The 19855-nt window shown below is 46.3% G+C and overlaps 1 protein-coding gene across 5 annotated transcripts in view; it reads right to left on the reverse strand.

The window, feature by feature from the left end:
• Adarb1 (adenosine deaminase RNA specific B1) overlaps positions 1 to 18439 on the reverse strand; it is a 125637-nt gene extending 107198 nt beyond the window's left edge. For all 5 annotated transcript variants that reach the window (XM_057794395.1, XM_057794393.1, XM_057794397.1 and 2 more), the window contains exon 1: positions 18279 to 18439. The gene's annotated coding sequence lies outside the window, so the exon portion shown is untranslated. The remainder of the gene's footprint in view (positions 1 to 18278) is intronic.
• Positions 18440 to 19855: the final 1416 nt, after the last annotated feature.

A 19855-nucleotide genomic window follows, 5' to 3' on the forward strand; every position in this document is an offset into this window, starting at 1 on the left:
TCTATTGATGTGTCAGCCAAATGAGAGATGCTTCATGAGGACAAGACTGGCTGATCTTTGTACGTACTACCACACTTCCAACTCCAAAATGTGCCATAACAGGCACACAGCAGGAATTCAGAAAAATCTGTTTAATGACTAGGTAAGCAAATGAATAGAGCAAGGCCTAGTTTATGCTAAGGATGAGAAGATGTATGAATTTAAGCCAGTGGCACCACCACATTTAAGCAGAGCTCTTATCACAACCCATGTTGCGGAGTCAACAAAACTAGAACCCAGAGCAGCCATAGCTTACAGGCTCAGGACACTGCAACTACTTCAAGATAAACATGGCAGGTATTCAAGCCAAGACTAAGGACGCCATGGCAGCACGGGTCAGCAGCAGTCACCTGAAGAGGTAGAAGCATGGACTGGATAGCACAGGGCTCTTCCAGGGAACGGTCACATGAAAACACTGAGAGGAGAGCTGTCACCTGCTTCCCAACAACGCCACACTTTCAGCAGTTCCGCCAACCAGGTGATAGCACACTGGCAAGCTGAACTAAAATATAAACCAACAAAATTGGCAAATGTTCCAAATCAGGCTTTGTCCCCTACCTGGAAAGCAAGGTGCTAAATATTTACACCACTAGGGATACTGTGCAGTCTGTAACGCACGTCTCAAAAAACTGGAAAAGCTCGGGGGCTGGAAGTGGGAAGAGTTTCCTCTTGAAGACGGTATTAAACAGAAACTGTGGGTTTGCAGTGTGTTAAGAGCAGGTTTCCCTCAGAATGCAGGATGTCAGGAAGCCCATCCTGACTTTTCTGTATTTAGAGATGAGATGGTAGAGGGAAACCATGGCCATCTCGGCAGATGCAGTGGATGCAGACAGTAAGTCCCAATGCTGCTCGTGACAAAGATGACCCTTAAGAGTCCTCAGCAAACTGGGGAGAGGCAGTCCCTTGCCACAGATAACACGTACAGAACAACTACAATGACCCTCCCCATTTAATGGCAGCATGAGGGGACTTGAGTGAGAGGTAAGGGTCAAAGAAGCAGCCTGCTCATTATTACCACCATCCATGCAGCACAAACCACAGGGTATCCAAGACTCTAGACCATTAATGCTACAAGTGGGCATTTGATATTATAATACCATAAGTAGACCATGTGCTCAGAATGGGATTCTTTATGTAGACGCCATGAAATATAATTGCAAGCTGTGGCTATAATCACATACAAAATCCCCACATTAACAAGTCTTGGAGGATAACTGATGAGACTTCTACAGTGAGGATGCTTGGCCTGGGGGCATGGGGCAAAAATGTGGGCTAACATATTAGGCCAACCTCAAGCTACAAAAAAATTCATATGAATCAGCTAATGTGAAAGGCAAAACAACCACTACAATAAAATGAATAATAATAGAGAGAAATGTTCTTAGATGAGATATAATATCCCAAAGACATAAAGGAAAAGACCAACACATTTAACTATGTAAAGAAAAAAAAAAAAAACCTCTTCTTTTTGGGTAAGGAAGGAAAAATGAAGGAAACCAAAGCCAAAAATCAAGGAAGGCAAGAAGCTAATGTAGGAAATATTCATTCCATATCGGGAATCAAACACTCAAATGCACCTCTAGATTTGGGTCAGCTGAGGGCTCATTTTTTCCTGAGGATGGAGAGAAGCACTCCTGCCCCTGAGGGCCCGTGTCCACCCATATGTGAAGGGACATCTGCAAAGTGCTGCACACTGCAGCTAGAGAGGCAACCAGGATTTCCAGGAGGATGCAGTGACCTGAACCCTCTCAGCAACAGAAGAACACAAGCTGGACGGTGGTTGCGCACGCCTTTAATCCCAGCACTCCAGAGGCAGAGGTGTTGCTCTGGGTGTGCTTTCTTTCTTTCTTTCTTTCTTTCTTTCTTTCTTTCTTTCTTTCTTTCTTTCTTTATTTATTTATTTATTTTCCAGGACAGGGTTTCTCCGTAGCTTTTGGTTCCTCTCCTGGAACTAGCTCTTGTAGACCAGGCTGGCCTCGAACTCACAGAGATCCGCCTGCCTCTGCCTCCCGAGTGCTGGGATTAAAGGCGTGCGCCATCACCGCCCGGCTGGGTGCGCTCTTTCTATACATTCTTTCTCAATCTTTTATTTTGAGATTTTAGAGTCCATACACCCTTCACTTCACCACTCCTGAAAGCATAAGCACAGGGATCTGAGCTGTGAGCACTGGGAAAGACTGGGTAGGAGACTGTCAAACTGAGAAATGAACTCGGTGTGGGACCATTAACTGTGGCAGCTTCCCACTAACCTTTTCTCCCCAGGATCCCATTGGGCACCCCACCTTATATCTCATTGCTGTGGCTTCTCTACGTCCTCTAAGCAAAGCGAGCGTCCCCAGCCTTCCTTTTCTCTGCTGTATATGCACAGCCCAAGCACTGACGGTGACCCCTAACGGAGCAGTTCGAGTTCTTTCCTCATTAGATAATGTAGTGTCCCTGGTTGTGTAGGGACACTAGAGGACCGCATGAGGTAGGCAAGCTCACTGCAGGCCAGGTCACCCCTGGTGAGGGACTATCTGTTGCCTCTCTCCACTCTAAAGTTACTTTTTCCCTTTTTAATAAATAAAGAACTTGAGGTAAAGATGTTCTGTTTCAAGGCAAAAACCCCTTTTCTCCTCAACTTTTTCCCACTAATCTTAGCACTGACCTCTGGAACACCCATCCTGGGATCCCAGCACTGTGACCACAGTGTTTGCCTACCCTGGCTAGACTAGGCCCTTCCTTGTTCCTTCTGCACTGACTGGCACTCTTCCACGAGGAAGAGCTGTCCATTCTTCCATATTTACATGCTTATCTGGTCAGCTGGCTGTATTAGTGGAGAGTGACCTGAACTTTATTCTATGACCTAATTAATCATGATTCCCTTTCTTTGTTCGTGAAGGGCTCCCTCAGGTTGGCCCTGAGCCTTTCCTCTCTTCCTGGCACCAACAGACATCCCAGAGATGTCTTCTGTGAGCCACCGCACAGGGTATGTGAGTGCGCTCACTGATACTGAGAGGCATTGCTTCTGGGCCTTCCCAGAGTACCTGTGTGAGATCACATGCATCTGCGTTGCCCTGTACTATTAAAGACCACCCAACTCCAATGCAACACCACATTCCAGCCCCTCCTGACCTTATCTGAAACCTTCTGGAGCAAGGGGAATCCTGGCTTCTGTTATGATCAGCCCATGTTTGAAACCATATACACACAGTATAGCCTCACACATTTAACTCCTGACCCTTGAGAAACAAATCTATCAAGACAGATCATTTCATTTGGTTCTTCTAGCTTTACCCTTAAAGAATCCAGTCAATATACTGTTTTCTCTCACTTGCTCTACTTGGGTCTCTACTTGCATCCCACATAGTCACCATATATCCTAATTATCTACTTCACCGGTATATGAAGCATCTATATCTCCAAAGGCTAGCCTGTATCAGTTTACTGTATACTGATATACAGTATAAGGTGTACTGTTACAGTGCAGTGACCCATCTTTTCTTTTTTATCACGTCTACATCCTGCTGTGACCACACTCCTCCATTCCCACCTCTTCTTATACAAGCATCTAGCCAGCATGCATTTCGGATTTTTCGAGACAGGGTTTCTCCATAGCTTTTTGGTTCCTGTCCTGGAACTAGCTCTTGTAGACCAGTAGACCAGGCTGGCCTCGAACTCACAGAGATCCACCTGTCTCTGCCTCCCGAGTGCTGGGGTTAAAGGCGTGCGCCACCACCGCCCGGCTGCCAGCATGCATTTCAACATGAAGGAAGCTCACTAAACATTCGCACTCAGTACATCCTGGAAATTGTTCTAAGACAGCCCACAGAGATGATCCTGCTCTTCATACCTCTCATGAATATGAGTATCTAGGTCATGCTACACATATTTTCATATTATTGGATATGTGTTTTTATAGGCTGAATGTAGGTTTAATTTAGGGGGTTCCATGGTTCAAACATTACAGTTGATTTTCTCTTCTGATGAATGAGTAAAACATACACACACACACAAATACTACTGAGGATCTGACATAAGACTGCCATCTTAAGAGACCCACATAGTTTCTGCTCAACATTATGCCAAGATAATTCAGATAATTCATCCTGGGAATAACCAAGGCACATGATGGAGAGAACTCCTCAGTAGAAGGCAATGGCTGTGAACCTAGCCTTTAACAGCTGAGCCATCTCTCCAGCCCAGTGGAAGGCAATGGAAAACCAATCTCAATGACAGAAATGGGCAAACACATCCACACAAAGACATTTTACTAATGTTTGGAGTAGCATAATTTGTAATTGTTACAAAGTGGAAACAGCCTAATCTAACATCATTTCTGGTAAGAGATGACCAGGATGTGATACATACACATAACAAAAGAGCAGACTACTACTGCAAACCTGCAGGGTGGGTGAGCCTTAGATGCATGTAAGTGAGCTACACCCTGCAGAGAAGTCTGCCTAGGACCTGATTTCAATAAGATGAAGGGCTGACAAAAGGGAATCTAGAGATTGCATGCAGATGACCTACAGCAGGGGCTGGGTCTTAGTTAAAAGTTTCTGTTGCTGTGATGAAACATAAGCTTACATTTCCACATCACTGTTCATCACTAAAAGAAATCAGGACAGAAACTCAAGCAGGGCAGGAGCCTGGAGATAGGAGTTGATGCAGAGGTCATTGAAGGGAGTTGCTTACTGGCTTGCTTCCCCTGGCTTGCTCAGCCTACTTTCTTAGAGAACCCAGGATCACGAGCCCAAGGACAGCATGACCCACAATGGACTGGACCCTCCACAACTGATCACTAATGGAGAAAATACCTTACAGCTGGATCTTATAGAGGCATTCCCTCAGCTAAGGCTCCTTCCTCTCTAATGACTATAGCTTGTTTCAAGTTGACACAAAAGCAGCCACTGCAGGTTACAATGAAAATAACTGAAAACAGCCATGGAGGGCACTCAATGCAATGGGAAAGCTCCAAAACTGGACTATAGTGATACTGTCACAACCCAGACCTGAAAGAAAATTCTTAAACTAAAACAAGCAATTTGATTTTCTTCCTCATCTTCCCAGAGCACTCTGAAAAATGAACCTTCAGACGTAATTGGATCCTATTTGCATTATGTATTGCTTCCTTTCGCAGTCAGTAAGATCAAGAAAATTCCTGGGTCAATTCTTCGATAGACTGTGACAAGGTGCAGCTAACATAGCCCAGTGAATCCCAGTGCTCACAACTGCTGCTGAGAAAAAGGAAAACCTCCCTTTGCTCCAGCCAGGGTCTTCGGGATTAAACAATCCTAAACCCACAAAGAGTTTGCCCTTTATGCCCATCTGATGTGTACCTACGGCTGATCAACACAGAGAAAACTTTAGGCAAGCAGAGTGGGCACTACATGCTCAGCATGCACAAGAGGCATACATTTGGGAGTGTCCTGCAGGTCACACAGTACCAGCCTATATTTCTGTGGAAATATAATCACTGTCCTTATACAGTTTCACTAGGGGGATAAAATTAAAGAACAGAAAGCATTTGTGTGAAATGATCAAATATGTCACTCAGTCATCTGCATGTGGGCAATAATCATCTACGATGAGGCACCAAGAAATACACAGGGGAAAAATTCCAAGAGTGTAAGTCAATGTCTCTGTTGCTGGTAGCTCTACGGCGTAAGTGCCAACGGACAGCTGGTTAGCAGAATCCAGACAGAGGTTTTCCTCGGAGCACTTCCAAAAGCCGACTGAGATGTTATGCAAGCCAATTTCTTTCACAGAGTTCCAGCAATGGTGAAATCTAGGTTGAACTCTGTGATCCCAAGTGTAGCTCTGAAATCCTTATGATTCCCTCCTCTGAACTCCACATCTTATGAAACAAAGACGCTGCAGCTTCATTCCCAAACCAGTTCCTAACTGAAGCAGTTACTTACCATTCACTGATTACGCCACTACCTTCTTGGAACTGGAAATTTAAACAACAACAAAAAATTATTGCGTGAGGCTCTGCAAAAGTTTAGATAGCATTTTAATGAAAATAAATTGTCAATGTATTATGAAAGGAAAAATAATCCCCTGGGGTATTCCACAAAAGAACATGATGTTACATGGGAAAAAATAATAATAAACCCAAATACAAAGTGATAAATTCAGTTCCAGAATAACAATTTGGCTGTATTGTTATTTTGGGTGGATATTTCCCCAGAAAGAAATCAATCTGTATTCATGGAGACTAATAAACATGTATCTGATGTAAGTAATTTTCCTCCTATCTAGAACAGTTTGGACATGAACAATTAAGTCATTGCACCTTGAACTGTGGCCCAAGTACATGAGTCTCTTGGGGCTTTTACCTTCAAATAGATGGGTCTCGGGCCATTTGTACTCAGGCCTAGAATATGTGTAAATTAACACTAAGGGCTTCCTCCCATTCTTGTGTGAGGTGTGTGTTGGGGGTGGAGCCACCCAGGTAATGAGTGCACCCTCTCTGAGGCAGCACAAAATCCCATCTGCTCTCATGCAGCCAGGATACATACAGGTGATAAGCTCTGCCAATCCAACACCCCCACAAGATTCAGAAGTAGGTGCCTGGTACACAAAAAGAGACACAAAGCTTAAGAGGTGTCAGATTGGAAGAGCTCTGAGGTTACGCTAAGAGCCTCAAATAAATTCCCTTTCTCAATAGACCCAATTCACCCAGAGTAGGCTAGCCATCATGTGGTTAGTGTGTTTGGGTTGTACTTTTTTTTCTTTTTTTTTTTTTTTTTTTAGATTTTTGAGACAGGGTTTCTCCGTAGCTTTTTGGTTCCTGTCCTGGAACTAGCTCTTGTAGACCAGGCTGGCCCCGAACTCACAAGAGATCCGCCTGCCTCACATAACTGCTAAGTTCGAGACAATAGACAACCTAGTTCTTCTGTACCAAATGAAGTGCAAAAGGGTTTACCAACTCTGGCCCTCTGAAGTCTTGTATTTCCTCACAAGACCAGAGTCCCTTATTTCACTTTCTTCAATCCTGCCCCAAATCTGTTCAACTCTTCAGAACCCTCCTCCAATACAGCACCCTCTCAACAGTCATTGACCCAAAGGGACATCTGTGTGCCAAGTGCTAGCCCTGTATGGACCTTAGCAGCCAGAACACAAGGGCATGGCATGTGCTATTAACTACGCCTGCACAAGAATTCTACAATCAGTATTTGCTGGAAAACTAAAGAACCTTAGAAGCTACCACTTTAGCATCTTCATTTCACATTCAAAGAAGCTGGGGCAGATTCAGAACCAAGCTGGGATTATTCCCCACAAATCCTTAAATTCTGGATTACTCTCCTGCTTGGTTCTCAACCAAGCAGTTGATAAGCTACACTTTCTCCAATTTTAATTCCTGTAAGCCTCCACAGTTGAATCACATAGATTTTTCATTCTGTCTGGCCACTTTTTTCTGAAACCTCCCAGAGCACCCGACTTTCAAATGCTGTTATCACTTCAGGGAATGCATTTCAACCACACGCCGCCCAAGAGTGTAAGATGATGTTGTTGAGGCACAACTTTTTTTCCCCAGGATGTGAGCACCCTGTTTTCAACAGATTAATTTACTATATTGTACTTTATGATTTTATAACAATTTTGAATGTTTTGTAAATGTTTCTATTCTACAAAGAAAAGCAAGGAAGTCTGGAGATAACACAGACATATGGGCATAAATACATGACTGATTCAGTAAGTACAGTAGGATGTGGGGGGGCAGCATGTAAGGCAGAAAAGCATACGTTTGCAGAGGCAGACAACTTCTTCAATTCAGGCTCTATCACTTACCACCTACAGAAGGAATAAGAAAAAGTTACTCCCCCATTCAGCAAGGATTTAAAAGTACCTGCCATCTGCCAGCCACTGTTCTGGGCCTCAGGACATATAGTGAACCAGTCCTGCTTTCCAGGAGCTTCTGATCCTGCCAGGTAGTTGTATTTGTATGAAAGGAGGGAGTAAGGTATAGACAAACGATAAAAAACAACCAGAGTGACAGAGCACATACATATGAATGTGTGTGCAGAAATACGTGAGAGCTGGCTAGAGACCAAGGGCAGACTGGGGGTAGGAGACAGAAGGGGCTGGCTGGGAGCACCTGAGATGGAACAGGTGCGGGGTTTCAAGCAGGAGAGACTACTTGGCTGCTATCCAAGAACAAACTGAAAGGACACATAGTGGGAAAAGGGAGATTGGGCAGGCAGCCACTCAGGTAAGCCCAGAGAGCAACTTCTCAACGATGAAAAGGGGTGGTGGCCACCCCAGAGAACAGTGTCCTCCCAAAATCAGCATGAGAACCAAACAAGACTAACCATGCATGACACACAGTAAGAGCTTAGGAACTGTTCGCTAAATAATAGCCAGCTCTCCCAAGAAGTCACTGAATCTCTTTACATGAGTTTCATGATTGATCTGAAAAACATCAGCCCTGGGATCTCCTATAAGAGAACTGACCCAAGAGCAAGGATCTCCCTGAGCATAGCAGTTCTACCAACTTAAAACTTACGAAGCTTGTGACTTACAGACAACATGTGATTTCAAAGACTATGTAAGCACAAAAAATGCTACACATTGTATACTAGTGGGTAATCTGATACAAAATGTCTGTCCTCAGTATCACCACCCAAGAGTGACAAGAGCTTCCCTAACAGTTCCCTGACCTACCATGTCCGACGACAAATAAGACCCACTTCAGAATAGAGAATGCTGCACAAAGAAGTCAACAAGAGCCTAGTGAGAGTGCTCAGGGGGGAAAGCACTTGCTACACAACTTTGATGACCTGAATTCAATCCAGAGAACCCATGGTGAAATGAGAGAACCAGTTCCCAAAGTCATCCTTATCTCTAATGATATGTGTAGCATTCAGAGGCCGTGCACATGTGCGCACACACACACACATAAAATAAATAATATTAAAACAGAGAGGGAATGGGTCTCTCCTAACTGAGAAGCCACTGATAGTTAATGGCTTCTAGGGCAGGAGAAGAAATTTTTTTAAGGGTGGAGCCCTAGTAAGTCAGCCACACTCCAGTGAATGATTCCATGCCTAACATATGATCAGCACAAATTGAACTCAGTAGATTATTTAAAGAGGGTAGGCAAGAAGTGGGAAGGGTTGGGGATAGAGAGGTGGGGGTATTTGGGAGAAGCTAGAAAAAATACATATGAGACAGGAATGGTGGTTGTGCTGGTGGCTCTTATGCCAACTTGACACAAACTTAGAATCATCAGAGAGGAAAGAGCCTCAACTGAGAAATGCCTCCAGAAGATCAGGTTGTAGGCAAGCCAATAGGGCATTTTCTTAATTAATGATAGATGGGAATGAGCCCAGCCCATTGTGGGTGGTGCTATCCCTGGGCTGATGGTACTGTGTTCTATGAGAAAGCAGGCTGAGCAAGCTATGGGGAACAAGCCAGTAAGCAGCACCCCTCCATAACCTCTGCATCAGCTCCTGCCTCCAGGTTCCTGCCCTATTTGAGCTCCTGTCCTAACTTCCTTCATGATGAATAGTGATATGGATGTGTAAGCCAAATAAACCCTTTCCTCCCCAAATTACTTTTGGTCATGGTGTTTTATCATAGCAATAGTAACCTAACCCTAACTAGCATGTGGTACATGCCTTTAATCCCAGCACTCAAGAGGTTGAGGCAGGTGTATCTCTGTGAGTTCAAGGCTAGCCTAAACTACATACTGACACCCTGTTTCACAAAGCAAAGGAACAATAAAATACATAAAATCTCAAAAAATATAATTAAAAAATACTTCTTAAAGGGTGGAGGATCAAGAAGACTGACCAGACACACCCAGCTGGGCTCCCACACAGGCTATTGGAGTGACCTATGCCATGAACAGGTATCAGAGGAAAGAAATCGTGGCTACAAGACATGGTTGGAGCTTCTGGACTGTTCAGCGTGTGGCAGCTCATGGAAAGCTGAACAAGAACCACCCACAAGCTACAAAGTGCCCTAGGGTCAAAGCTGCTGCATGCAGTGCCCTTCAAGAACACACGTGGGACTTCTTCATAGGTTCTGTGTCTGTGTCCTTCAAAATACCCTCTATAATAAAATGTAAATGTGAATAGAGTGGTTCCTTTCTGGAAGCCACTCTGACGAGGGGCTGTGAGAACCCTGACTTGTCAGTCAGAAGTTCCAGAGGTCCAGACAAACCACTGGGCCTGAAGTGGAGGTCATCTTAAAGACAGAGCCCTGAGCCTAGGGATCTATCATGCTCCAGGCAGACAGTATCCAACCGGACAGGAGCAGAGGACACTGCTGATGTCTGGTACAGAGCTGACTGCCTGCACAGAGAAATCTTGCCACCCTCTGAGGATGATGTCATGAGGGGATAGTAGAAAAAACTGAGTCTGCATTAGTGTTTTCTGCTTCATCTCTCCTCTTCCTGAGCCCAATCCTGCACCCACCACCAAGGAAAGATTCCTGTCTTCTCTCCTTCCTCACCTCTACAACTCTGAGCCTGCATTACGTGAAAGCATTAACCCCACTTTAAAAACCTGCACTGCCTATACCACCTGTCCCTACATGTCCCTCCAGCCCCACCTTCAAATCTCCAACTAGACAATGACACGGTCCCTTCCACAGTTCCATAGACTAGACGACATAGTTCCCTCTACAACTCTACCAAGCAGTGTTCCCTAACTGTCTTTTCACCACACCTTCACAAGAAAGGTCCTCTTGCCCTCTGCTGACACATGGCCCCACTGTCCTCCAGCTTTCCAAATAATGACAAAACTCACACTATATATGGACCTCAGCCACACCTCTTTCTAGCAAGTCACAGATACAATAACTTCAAAGGACAGCATCTGTTGTGCCTTACTTACTCTCCTTCCCTGATGTAAGCTCTTCTTCCCCCTGTCCCTGGCATCTTCCACAACCGTACACATGAAGCAGGTTCCCAGAAAAGCCTGTGTGAAGAAGCATGGGAGGTCCCTGTTTCTCGAGTAACAGCAGCGAGTTCTGCCCTGTATGGGGAAAGCTTCTGAGTATCACACTGAAAACAAGGATGTTTCTAACTTCAAATCCTAAGTAGCCAAACAAGCACAAAGAATACAAGTCAAGCTCATTCAAGCAAGGCATGTCAGCAAACTCTTAATGGGAGTTTTGTTAAACAGGATGAACATCAATGTAAACGTTGGCACCCTCGATGTCACCTTCCTCTGGGGTTGGGGACATTCCAAATGCAAGCCGGTCATTCCTTCTACAGCTTTCAGATGCCAGGTCCTCTCAACAGGGCTACATCTGATAACTAAGGATGTTAGCTCTCCTTCCACTGAGGACAATTTAAAGACAAGGGAACGTTTTTTTTGTTTTGTTTTTGGTTTTTTGGTTTTTGGTTTTTGGTTTGTTTGTTTGTTTTTTTGGTTTTTCGAGACAGGGTTTCTCTGTGGTTTTGGAGCCTGTCCTGGAACTAGCTCTTGTAGACCAGGCTGGTCTCGAACTCACAGAGATCCGCCTGCCTCTGCCTCCCAAGTGCTGGGATTAAAGGTGTGTGCCACCACCGCCCGGCTGAGGGAACGTTTTAATAAAGAAAAATTCCATTTCATATAAACCTCTCCATAAAAAGACCACAGAGCATGTTTGCTTGTGAGAACGGTATTCCAGGTCCTATGCCATTCTTCCTAATCCAGGATGGCACATCTTCCAAATACTTTTGAATGAACGAAGGTCCAAGATGCAGTAGCTGCCTCTGTGCTGGGGTTGAATGTCCTCTCTCCTTTAGCCCCTAGAACCTTTTCAAGGACTTGCTTCCTGCAATGTTCATTTCAATCAGGTCAAGAACATTCTACCATCATTATCTAAAACAAGATACACAGGAGCCTAGACCATTGCACCCATTTTGAGTTCTAGCAGTCTGTTTTCCTTTAAACAAAACTTCCTTAGAGAGTCATTCACATTTAATGCCTACAAATCCCCACCAAAGTCACTGATGGCCTGCCTCTCATCGAATCCAAGGAAGTATTTTCCAGACCCCTAAGACTGAAAAGTACCTGATCACTGGATTCCTGGCTACTGGACCTTCCTGCTTGCCTTCTTCTTCAGTATCCACCACTTCAGTATCACAGTACCTACCTCTGCTCTTCTGCATCCATATTCACTGTCCAGCCTATGATATGAAACAGCAACTATACTCAAAAAGACACCTACATTTACATATATGGCCCAACCTTTTCCTGAGCCTGTCCTTGAATTTCCATTTTTATCCAAATCGCTCATTCAGATGACTAATCATAAAAACAATAAGCTAAGCAAACTCTCTTAAATACTGCAAGTCAGGTACTATTCTAGACCTTCTTCATTAGCTCAGCATATTGACTTGACAACCATTTGAGACGGTTGCTTTCTTCTTTTCTTTCTTTTTTCTTTCTTTCTTTCTTTCTTTCTTTCTTTCTTTCTTTCTTTCTTTCTTTCTTTCTTTCGTTGTTGAGACAGGATCTCACTATGTAGTCCTGTCTCACCCCAACTGCCTCTTTCTTATTGGGATTAAAGGTATGCACCACCATGCCTGTCAAGACACAAATTCTATTCTCCCTGAACTAAGGATAAAAAGCTGAAGCACAGAAAAGTTAAATAGCTAGGTGGTGGAATGGCACACTGACCCCCTGGTTAGTGTATTGGTATGACTGCTGAGTAAGGTCTCAGGCTTCATTTTCCAAATCTCAAGTTCTAATCCCTACCCTAAACTACAACCTTCCCAGGCTTCCAATTCCACCAACGTGGCACTACCCCAAGCTAAAAGTCAGAAGACTCAATTCTAAGCAATGTGTTGCGATTATATCACTCCAGTATCCTTTTTCATGAAAGCACAAAAGCACTGTAATAGTCTATGCTCAAAGTCAGTCCTTTCAATGAGTGTAAATGAATGCTAAGTGGTAAGGAAGTGTTGCCATCCTCTAATTGGCCCATCTTCCTCTGTCAGGATTATAAAAAAAACAATGGTGCACCTCACAAACAAAGCATCTTACACGGTGATGAATCCACCCCCCCACCCCCCCCACCCCCACCCCCCACCCCCACCCCCCACCCCCACCCCGGTGCTGGGCCCCAACCTGGGCTTCCTCGCTGGTCTCCACAGCTACTCCTGCCTGGAGCAATGAAGTGAGGGGGATGAGTGCAGCATGCTATAGAGGATCTCTCTATACCACTGACTGTGTGACCTGGAACAAGCTCCTCACAGTTCCCTGCCTTGACAGTACCATCTATAACAAAGGACTAACAGTAAGAGGCTGGAAAGACCGTTCAGCAGGACTGACAATCTGAGAAGTTGTCCTCTGACTTCCACGTTGTCTACACTCACACATATATACATGAAAATAAAATAAATGAATAAAAATCTTGAACAGTAATAATGTTCACCTTTTGGGCTGCCAGTTGGTTGAGCCTACAGCTATGAAGTATCTGAAACAGCGTGGCACATGACAAGCTCCTAAAAATCCACAAGCCGGAATGATTCATTTGAAAGATAAACCAGATCACATCCTTCCTATCATATTCAAAACTCTCTAAAAGGGAAAGGGGGGAGGGGGAAGAGCAGGCAGGCCAGCCCTCCTAAGATCTCCCATCACTCTGGGATTAAAATTTAAATCCCTAACCACAGCCTCTATAGTCCAGCAAGAAGCAGCCCTCCCCACCTCTCCAGCCTTATTTCCTGCCACTCTCCCTCCCTTTCTGACCACAATGGCTCCCTGATATTAACAACACATGTCAAGGCCTTTACCCCAGAGTCCCCTCTGCCTGGAAGGCTGCATCAGGGCATAGCCAAACACATCCCCACACTCCTTGGACACCTATTCTGTTTCCTTCCACCTACCTCTTCTTCCTTTGCCCCTCAGGGTACACAGACATTAGAGTCTAGTCTTGCTCAGGATTCCACTATTCCCATAACGAGAACTGCGGGTAAGCAGAACTAGCCTCATCAGGCTCACTAGAACAACAACCTGGAGCACAGGTACCCCCGATGAGAAAGAAACAGCATCCGGTTTTAAAAATCATTGATCTAGAGCCAAAAGCTTCCACTCTGTTCCTCAACATAAATACCAGGCACCTTTAAGCTACTTTCATTCCCCTCCTGCTTCATCTGGACTCAACCCATCATGCCTGAAACCAAAGTCATTGACATACCTATTCCTAGAGTACCACATGAGTATAAACACGGGAAGAACAACGGGCAGTATTATCAAACTGTTTTTAAAAAAGCAACAACAACTTGATTATTAATATCAATGATCCTAACTGCCATGGAAGGCAAGGTAAAGATCTCTGGTGGCCTAGTTACTGCACCTTCTTCATCCACCCCTCAAGAAAGACAGTCATGAGCAATAAAGAAGAAACCTTAATTAATCTAGTGCAGTGATTCTCAACCTGAGCCCTTTGGGGGTCAACACTTTCACAGGGGGTCACATTTTAGATATCCTGCATATCATATATTTTCATTACAATTAACAACAGTAGCAAAATTACAGTAATGAAGTAGCAACAAAAATAATTTTATGGTTGGGAGTCACTGCAACATGAAGCTTGCAGCATTGGGAAGGTTGAGAACCACTGATTTAGTGGGCAGTTTTTAAGTAAAATTGGTTTTTTTTTTTTTTTTTTTTTTTTTTTGATTTTCGAGACAGGATTTATCCGTAGCTTTTGGTTCCTGTTCTGGAACTAGCTCTTGTAGACCAGGCTGGCCTCGAACTCACAGAGATCAGCCTGCCTCTGCCTCCCGAGTGCTAGGATTAAAGGCGTGTGCCACCACCACCCTGGCCTTTAAGTAAAATTGTTGCTAGTTATTTATTCTACTTCATATACTATGAACACATTAAATAAAGGGTTTTATTGATTTATTTGTTGGTTCATTTTATTTATTTTTTTATTGAGCTATATATTTTTCTCGGCTCCCCTTCCTTCCTCCCCCATCTCCTTCTACCTTCTCCCATGATCCCCAAGCTCCCGATTTACTCAGGAGATCTTACTGTTTTCTACTTAAATAAGGGTTTTAAGTCTAACCATTTCCCTCACACCAAACTGTGGACTTTGGAAATTCTCACGTTAGAAAGACACTGAAAACCACCAAGTTTTCCAGTAGAACTGAACCTCTCCAAGCGTTCACACTAACTTTGATCATCTCCTTAACGTCTGTATAACTTCATTGACGACAGTCTCCAAAAGCTGCTTCTAGATAACCTCTGAGCTATTTAAACAATATTCTCTCATCCTGTGTATTTACATGGCTAATCACAGCACTCAAGGCAATAAAATCCAGTTCTTAAACACAACTTACTGATACAGAAATTTGGGATTAAAGAATATGAGCAGATCTTTCTTGTGCCCATGTATAAATTAGAATCCTACTGTTACGATGTTAATGAAAAATTTAAAACACTACTATTTTAAAAACTGACACAGACCATAATTCCAGATACTGGTACATTGCATTGGTGGTATAGTGGTGAGCACAGCTACCTTCCAGATACTGGGAGCCTAAGACAGGTGGACTGATAGTCTGAGACCCACGTGGGCTACGTAGACAATGAGTTCAAGGCCAACCTGGGCAACATGGTGAGACCATTTCTCAAGGCTGAGATATACTTCAGTAGTAAACCACTTGCCTAATATGTGCCAGGGTCTTGGTTCACTCTCTCCCCAGTACCAGAAAAAAATTATATTAAAAAATTATATATATAATTATATATTATATAACTGAGTGGTGGAGTACAGAATGGAATGAAGTTGAGCCTATTCTGTGTGCCTTTTGGATGTATTATGTACACATAAATTGCTTGCCTTCCTGAATGTATTATATGCATGCTTAAGTTTTTAAACCTAAAAGCTGAAGTTCTATACTTTTGCAAATATTGTAATTTTATCTCAAAATGTTAATGCTATTAAAGTGATAAGTAGACACACTGTCCGTGGGTTTTGTACTGTGCCTGTGGAGTCCTGCACTGTAACTCCAGAGAGAAGGTCTAGCACATGACCAAGTTGCAAACTGTTCATTCGCAGGACAAGATGGCTTTAAATGGTTCTTTTTTAATTCCAAAATATTCTGAAGCAGTTTAAATGCTTTATGGCATAAAAACTCACAAAGAAGTGAATTTGCCTATGAGCCAAGATGTGTTTCTCAGTATCTAATCTTCCTGCCTTGGCCTAGCAGCAATGACTGACTGAACACATCATGGAAGATACGTCATTAATTTCTCTCTCCACCATTGTCCTTGCAGAAAGGGCTCCTTCGATCCTTCCAAGTGGAGCTTCGTAGCTGACGCAGAAGTAACTGAATGTGCCCAGTTTCTGAAACCCCTTGACATCTACCAGGCATGGAGAATGCATTCCTTACCAAGCCTGTGAATTCCACCTCCCCACCACTGTGAGATCACAGCACCCAGCCCGGGGTGTCTCATCCAATATTTATCAAGCCCTGTTGTGGGGTGCCGGTGCTGTGAATCTCCTTGGAGGAGCCTCTACCAAGGGACCATTAATCCTCATTCCAAAGGAACTGTACCAACCAACCTTCTGCCTCCTTCTCTCCCTCTCCAGGGAACCCTCTCAAGCAAACAGGGTAAAGAAGTTTCATTGCCGAGAAAGGAAGAAACAGCAGGCTCCTTCAAACAGCTTAGACACTGTGTCAAAAACAGTTTTAGAAAATGCAGCTTCCTTTCAAAGGTACAAAGAGTAATACATTATTTCTATTCTCGGTAAAAATTACGGTTTGGTCATCTTAATTACGGCACCTAACAGTAAGAAAGCAAGTTTGCTATCAGGACACTTCATTATCCTTTCAGAATGGAACGCAATGATGGTTTTCAAAAGACGGAAAAAGATGCCCTCTCCAGAAGTAACAACACAAACCTGCTAACTGAAAACATTAACGTTCAACCAGACACAACGGTGAGGATACTCCCCTCATAAATCCCGAACCGACAGGCAACTCCTGTGGCACTACAGTCTAGCGTCCACAGCCCCATCTGACACCTTCTCTCTCGCACACAGTCACCACACAGTGATTTTCCGACTACCTATGCGAGCGCCTCAAAATTCACCTCCAGTCCCTAATGTCCCAGATGGCTCCCACGATCATCAGGGCACTCGGAACTTCGTCACCCAGGCGCAGGGCGCCCCATGCCGACTCTGAGCCCTCGGGAGGGACACAGACCACCAAAAAGCAGCCTCCTTTCCCCGGGTCACGGTGCCCACTCCCTGGCAGCGCAGTGTCTCCTTTGCAGGACACAAGGCGCTCACCACGGGGCACAGACTCCCCTATGTGGAGTATAGGGTTAGGATCTCCCTCCTCTGAGCACAGAGTATCATCTGCAGGTTACAGGGTTCCCCCCTCCCTGTGACGCATCTTCACCTCTGCGGGGCACTCGGCCCCCCTCCTCTGTGCGCAGTCTCCCCTCTGCCAAGCACATGGTCCCTTCTGCACGGCACAAAGTCCCCATCCCCTGGTACATCTTCCCCTTCCCGGAGAACAGGGTTCCCACCTCCCGGCTCAGCCTCCCTTCTGCTCCCGGCACAGGTCCCCTCTGTAGGACACAGGATTCACTCTCTGGGCGCAGCCTCCCCTGTGCCAAGCACATGGTCCCTTCTGCAGGACACAGGGTCCCCATCCCCGGACGCAGCTTCAGAGTGACACAAGGTGTCTCCTCCCCGGGAGCAGCCTCCCTTCTGCTGGGAACAGGTCCCCTCTCTAGGATACAAGGTCTGCATCCCCGGGCCAGCTTTCCCCCTGCAGGGCACAGGGTCCCCCTTCCGGGGTGCAGTCTCCCCTCTGCTGGGCAAAGGTCCCCTCCCGGGGTACAGGGTCCCCTAACCGGAGCACAGGTCCCCTCCGCCCGGCACACGGTTCACTTCCCCGGCGCAACCTCCACTCCGATGGGCACAGGTCCCCTCCCTGGAGTAGAGGGTCCCCTCCGCGGGCACAGCCTCCTGTCCGAGGGGCGCACTCTCGGCTCACCGCGGCTCAGCGCATCCCACGCGGACGCGGTGCCTCCAGGAGCGGACAAGCCGTCTTGGGCGCAGCCTCCTCCCGCAGCGCAGCGCACCGCACCGCATCCAAGAGGATGCGGCCCGCCCTCACCGCGCCACCCGAGGATGCGCCAGCCACCCTGCAGCCCGCCGCGGGCCCGGGGCCGGGATCTATAGGGTCTGGGGTCGGTGGTCAGGTCCGCAGCCGCCGGCGCTGCGCGGCCTCAGCCACCTGCCCCGCGCTTACATAAACGCGGCCGCCCGCGTTCCCGTCGCCTTACCTCGGGTCACGCTGAGCCCGCGGGCTGCCGACGTCTGGCTCTGGGCGCTGCGGCGGGCTCGGCTGGCCCCGCGGCCCCGGCCAGGAGCCCCTCGCCGCCGCCTCAGCCACCTCAGCCTCTGCCGCTGCCTCAGCCTCAGCCTCAACCTCAGCGCCGGCGGCTCCGCCCCCTCGGCTCGCCCCGCCCCAGCCGCCGCAGCCGCGCGCGCGCGATCGTGCAGGGGTGGAGCCAGCGCTCAACGTCGGCGTGCGCGCACCCGCGCCACCGGGCCCCGAACCGGAGTCCCAGCTCGCCTAAGGCGGGAATCGCGGGGGTTAGCGGTTAGAACCAAAACACAACACATCTTGTGTCGCCAGGAGAGGGATCCTCGGTCGGTCACGCACTGAGAAGATCGACGGGGCCGGGATTCTCGAACTTGCTCTGAGGAGACTCGAGAGAGCGGGAGCCTCAGATGGAAGGGAGCTGAGGGGACAGGTGGGACCAAGGACCCTAGACATTCTGTAGGGGCTGGGAACTGGGCTGGGAGCCTCGCGTGGAAGCGCGCCTGTGGCTGCCCCGCTCGAAGACTCACTGCATCTTATGCGTAGTACCGCGGAATCCCGCAGGAATCATCCCTGGGTCTTCCTCTGCTTTTAAGAGATGGCCCTAGTCACACCCACCTCCGTAGACATTGAAAATCAGTAGGCAGAGGACCAGGAACATGGTTTTGTGAAGCAATGTGTCTGATGTTGGTCACGGGGAGAGTCCAGGAACTAGAAACGGTAGTAGGTTTTTAGCTTGGACCCCAGGGTCAATTTCAGGCTCTGCCATTCTTTGACATATCAGACATCTCATTACTCGCGCTGCTTGTTTCCTCATTTCTTTAAATATTAAAGAAAAGAAGAAAAAGAAAAGGACTAGGAAAAGATGAGCACAGGTAAGGTACTGCTGGGAAGTGGCCAGCATTCTGTATGGCCTCTCAGCCGACCAGCTCACCTTTGGGTGCCGTGCCAAAATGGGGTCTGAAGAGGTCCAGAATTTGAAACATAAACTGACAGCAGGAGTCGTGCTACATACACTGGGTCAACGTCAACGTCATCTTGACCCATCACTCGGCATAACAGAAGAACCTGCCCCTCGGCCCAGCCCTCCAGTGAGTTCTTAGGCTTTTCCTAAGAGAGACCAGGCAGTTTCTACAGGGGTACTTGTTGGCAAGTAAGTAGAAACCATCATTCTTGGACTGTCTACTAGGACTTCAACCCTAACATATGAGTTTGTACATAAGGACAGCATGTCTGTTCCTGGGTATCACACTATCCCAGAACTTACTAACTTAAACAGTCATGGTTGGTGAATCTGGCAAGCAGCAGCTTATGTTGTGTTCAGCTAGTTTGATTCATCTCTGCTTCATGGGTGATCTCACCCCCAGAGGCCATGTTACTAAGCCGGCTCATGTTGCTTCTTGTAAAGGCCGTGGTCTACCCACAGGAAAACAAGTTCCAGCACACGGGGCCTTGGCAGCCACTGCACACATCACCTGCCTTCCTGTGACTGACTAAATTGAAGTTCCTGGCCTGACACAAGTAAATATGAAAGAC

The sequence above is a fragment of the Chionomys nivalis genome, chromosome 19 (genome assembly GCF_950005125.1).
Source record: "Chionomys nivalis chromosome 19, mChiNiv1.1, whole genome shotgun sequence".
NCBI lineage: Eukaryota > Metazoa > Chordata > Mammalia > Rodentia > Cricetidae > Chionomys > Chionomys nivalis.